The following is a 5,318-nucleotide window of genomic DNA, read 5'->3' as shown; positions in this document are numbered from 1 at the left end:
TGATCTAAAACGAATCTACTTTCAAATATAGCGAAATATTAAATCCATTCCTGATGGAATTCAACTGTATAGGGTATACACTTCCCTTTTCAGTTGAGTTTAGTTTAGTTTAGTTTAGTTTAGTTTAGTTTAGAAACGAATGTAAGATTGGTGAGAATTATTTATTTACCCATGAACGCTTTACTGAAGAGGCATGACGTCACCTGTAGATGGCGCTACTGAATACCGTCTGCTGTAACCTTCACTGATCTGCTTTTTTCATCATTCTGTTCAACCTCATTTCTTTAAAACACTCATCATAAAATTTTCAACCACACGCTGTGGATTTCCCTTCGTTTCTCCATCAAGTTCTGCCAGGAGCCTGATCCTGATCCTGGTCCTGGTCCTGATCCTGGTCCTGGTCCTGATCCTGATCCTGATCCTGAGCTAAAATCATTTCAGAACAGATGTAATAATGTGACAAAGTGAAATCAGGTTTTGAGCTCAGGATTAATGCAATAACAAGACTCGGCTGCTCCTCCTGAAGACGTGCGTAAGATGTGCATTTTACTTTCCCATCATTTCCTGCAGGTACTTTTTCAGAGCGTTGTAGAAAGAACTGGTTCAACACAGATGTTTGGAAAAGTGTGAAAACTCAGCATTTCTATTAATTAAACACATTTACATTTAAATTTGCGGCATTTATCAGATGCCCTTATCCAGAGCGACGTACAAAAGTGCTTTGAGTCTCTAGTAATGAATAAATCTACACTGTACACCAGATTACACACTTAATATAAATATAACTCAAATTCTACAAAATTGGAAAGTGCTAATTTAAGTGTTTCAGGAAGAGGTAGGTCTTCAGTCGTCGCTTGAAGATAATCAGGGACTCTGCTGTACAGACATCTAGGGGAAGTTCATTCCACCACCTCGGTGCCAGAACAGAGAAGAGCCTTGAAGTGTACTTACCTCTCATTCTGAAAGAGAAGGTGGTACCAGTGGAGCAGTGCTGGAGGATCTCAGACAGCGTGGTGCAGTGCGAGGTGTGATGAGGTCTCTGAGGTAAGATAGTGCTGGTCCATTTTTAGCCTTGTAGGCATCATCAGTGTTTTGAATCTGATACGTGCAGCTACTGGAAGCCAGTGGAGGAGCAGAAGTGGGGTGGTGTGGGAAAACTTGGGCTGATTGAACACAAGTCGTGCAGCTGCGTTTTGGATCATTTGCAGTGGACAAATAGCGTTCAGGGGAAGACCTGCCAGCAGAGAGCTGCAGTAGTCCAGTCTTAAAATCACAAGAGACTGAGCAAGCACCTGGGCAGCCTGTGTGGACAGAAATGGTCGAATCCTTCGGATCTTTTAGAGAATACATCAACAGGAACGAGCAACATTAGCGACACGTGGGGAAAAAGACAGTTCATTGTCCATAGTTACCCCAAGGTTACGAGCAGTGGCTGAAGTCATGAAGTGTTATTTGGAGATCTTGACCTGGAGATGAATCACCTGTGATGACCAGCAGTTCTGTTTTGCTGGGGTTGAGTTTTAGTTGGTGAGCACTTATCCATGAAGATATGTCTGTCAAGCATGCCGAGATCTGAGCGGAGGCTGTGGTATCTGGTGGAGGGAAAGAAAAGATTAGTTGAGTGTCATCTGCATAGCAGTGATAAGAAAACCCTTGTGAGGATAAGGTGAGACAGCACATGAGCACAGAGGCAGCAAAAACAGGAATCAGAGGAGCTCAGTGGCTGATGGGAAACAGCCCTGTGCTGAATTCAGGGGACCGTGCTGATGCAGTCTGAGAGATAATGCTAGTTAGATATGGGCCCATGTGTGTGCTGCCCTTTACAGAGCCAGAAGGAGGTGCAACATACTCCCTCCAGTAGCATTACGTCTCAGATGGAATATAGGAATTAAAACAAGGCTCGTTCTCAACAAGGCCAGAAACAGAAGCAACATCCCTCAACCAATCAGGAAAGGAGAAGAGGGAGATACCCATAGGAAGATGCAGGAGTAATATCCCTAATAACTGCCTTGAGAAGATGCTTAACATGGGGTCCAGACAAGAGTGGATACAGGATTGCCCTGATCTGGTCAAGCTACCTCTGTTTCTTCTGGTCTTCTCTCTTGGGGTCTTTATATGCTGCATCCATGCAATGTCTTTCAACATGGTATGAAACAGAGGTGAAGGCAGATGCATTGCAGAATTTCTTTATTTTACGGCAAACACAGAACCACAAAGAGGCAAAGGAACAAGATAAGACAAAAGGCGATGGGAAATGCAGTCAGCTTTGGAAATGAGAAAAACCCTGACAGCAGGATCATCTACATTCTGCTTTCTGCTCAAGACATGATTCTTCTTTAAACTAAAGCTCATCCTTCAGCTCCTTGGAGAAGTACTCCAGCCACATGTCGATGTTTCCGTTTATTTTATTGACGTCTTCTGTTTATTTATTCACCGCATCTATCACACGCTTTCCTTTGGACTTTATGTTAGCTTTGATCGTTTTCAGAACCTCTTGACTCTTGTCTTTGAGTAGGTATTTATCTACTTCCTTGGTAATAAAGTTATTAAAATGTTCTTTGGGTTTGTGAAGGTATTTAGTGTAGTTTTCAAAGTTTTTTCTTCTGCTAGTGATGTCAGAATGTGTTTCTCCAGGTTAGACCTGTTTCCACTGAATGCTGGAACGTCACGTTTCATTTTCTCTCCTACATCGATGGCAGTTTGGTCGAACGCTGACTGCAGTATAGACGGCTTAAGTTTGTCCACAAAGAATTCACCAAACCCTGCAGCTGAGGTGGCACCATTGGAGTAGTTCTTGAAGATATTAAAGTAATGAGGCTTCTGATTATTCAAATATATATAGAGATAGAGATCCACTGTGAAGTCCTTCTTTATTGTGTATTTAGAGGTCTGAGTTTGGTGTTCTCTTTCTTGGTTTTTGACAGAAGTTATCATTTCTGGGATGTAGATCTGACTGTATCCCTGTTCTGCGATGGGCTTCTTCTGCATTTCGTCTTCAGTGTCTTTGATAATTTTTTCCAATCAGTGCATGGATGGAGTTGTTTTCCTCAGAGTCAGAGTAAAGGTTCTGCTGTTCTCCTCTGATGGAGTTTGTCCATGAACCAGTGCACCAGGGCTTGTATCTTTTTCTTCCACATGTTCCTGTGACTGTAGATCTTCATGATCTACAGTCACAGTCTCTTGTTGTTTGTTGTAAAAAATATAATCTGAATAATCTCCAAAAAACTCAAACCTTGTGCATGCTTCGCTATTCCGTCTCTCACAGACAAGAGTTAGCTCATAACTTTCTGACAGTCTCTGTGTTACATCTCTCCTAATATCATTGCTGTTAATTAAAGCTACATCTTCCATCACCTCAGTGACCCACTTGTCCCAGACATTTTAAAATTCTGTTTTGAGTGTAGTAAAGTAAAGTGTAGGTCTTTGCTCTGTGTCTAAAGCTTATTTCCCCTCAGAATCTTCGCTGATTTATCTGTTCTCTTGCAATTTTCAAACATGCAACTTTATCTAACTTTCTCTTAGTTCCTTTAATAAGATCTTTGTTAAGATCCAAAATCTTTCTTTTAAATCTTTCTCAATATTGAATAAAAAATTATTTGTCTTCATCGAAGAACTTATTGATTAATCCTTACACAGCCAGCTTTGTGTCATTCACATGTGCCACGATTTCCTTTTCATCAATATTTGGGTATTTCTCATTGTTGACTCTGTTCAGCAGTTTGTTCTCAGCTCCCAGCATGGCACTGCGAAGGCTCCAGGTCCATTTACAATATTCATTCTCGAGTTTTCTGTCCACTGCGATCTCTAAAGTGTTTTTAAAACTAAACACAAAGTTTGAATTCAGCAGTGCGTTCCACAAATTGCTTAAGTGGGATTTAAACAGCGAAAGTATAGTTTTAAAAATTAAAATAAAAAAAAGTACAATATTTAAAAAGATATCTCTTCTTAGCTCCTCAATATTTTTACAGTATGATGGGTTTGGTGGTGCCATGGGTGGGCTTCTCTCCCAGAGCTGTGCAAAGTACTTAACATCACCTTGTACATCAAATGCAATGATATCACTAAAGCACTGAGCATTACCATCTTCTTCTTTAGATGCCAGCTTTGTCATTCCATCCAGTTTTTCCTGTAAGCGTCTTCCTCCCTCCATGTTTTTCTCTCCAGCAGTGACGTCTCCAACATTCTTTTGGACAAATAAACAGCTGCGATTCAGTCTGACCTTCTTCATTCTCAGAAAAGTCTGAACAACAATCTGAAGGATGTCCTGCATCTCAGCAGGGTTCTCTCCAAAGATGTTGATCAAGGTCAGGTTTCCAAGACCAACAACAAATGTAGCCAGTTCATTGTCATGGTGTATTGTGGTCTTCTCAGCCAGCTCTAAACCTCGAAGACCTTCAGTGCCAACAACTAGTAAGTAGTCAAACAGCTCTTCCTTCATCTCCTCTGAAACTCTGACCAGCTGCATGAAGGCTTTTCTGGTGCACCTTTCAGCACTGACAGCAAACTGCAGTCCAAACATGGCATTCAGAAGGCAACACACTCGGTGAAATAATCAGTTTTCTTCCCAGCTGGGTAGTACCAAGCGATCTCCACCACTCCATCCATCAGGAGCCGGTTTCTGTGGAAGAATGTGTCATGCTTCTCAATGATTTAGCTGATACTTTGATAAAGATAAAAAAACAAGCCTGAAAAAAACAACATTAGAGTTTCTGCTTCAGCAATTGACTGGGTTTTACTGATCTCACCAAACATCTTCCAAGTCTGGGAAGACGTTACTGCTAGTCAGTGTAGGACATTTATCTAAAGTTATCCTGTGTGTGTGTGTGTGTGTGTGTGTGTGTGTGTGTGTGTGTGTGTGTGTGTGTGTGTGTGTGTGGCCACCTGATGGCAGTGTTAGACTGTAACACATGACCAGGATCAGTGTATCACGTCTCTGAGAGCAGGTCTCCTACGTGTTCAGTTATGTGTTTGGTAAACTTCAGCACTGCTTTAGTCCATGATGTGATATTTAGCAGCTTAATGACTCCAAGTGATTTATTCTGAGGAAAATAATTTCATCATATTTTTCTCTCCAGTATTAATTAAACCTCACAACCCAGGCTTCCATGCTGAAGGTTGGAGGTTTATTACTAGGTTGTGGTGGATGGAATGAGGTTCATCTGTGGTTTATTATGTAAAGAAACAGATTTTATGCAGCAGATTTAATGGTGATGTCTTTATGGAAACAGTCACATTGGAGGAACCTGATCTAGAACCCAGAGTTCTCTTGGTTAGTGTGTGTGTGTGTGTGTGTGTGTGTGTGTGTGTGTGTGTGTGTG

General features: G+C 41.4%; 1 pseudogene across 1 annotated transcript; it reads right to left on the bottom strand.

Moving 5' to 3' along the window:
* Nucleotides 1-2,296: 2,296 nt before the first annotated feature.
* Nucleotides 2,297-4,752, bottom strand: LOC310727728 (interferon-induced very large GTPase 1-like; annotated as a pseudogene). The gene is made up of 3 exons: nt 4,746-4,752; nt 3,633-4,539; nt 2,297-3,256 (listed from the first exon to the last, which is right to left on the bottom strand). The product of its transcript is annotated as an interferon-induced very large GTPase 1-like (transcript).
* Between the last annotated feature and the right edge of the window lie 566 nt (nt 4,753-5,318).

The sequence above is a fragment of the Silurus aristotelis genome (assembly GCF_946808225.1).
Source record: "Silurus aristotelis genome assembly, chromosome: 6".
Classification (NCBI taxonomy): domain Eukaryota; kingdom Metazoa; phylum Chordata; class Actinopteri; order Siluriformes; family Siluridae; genus Silurus; species Silurus aristotelis.
Note: the sequence above shows the minus strand (reverse complement) of the source record. Positions and strands in the feature narration are given on the sequence as shown.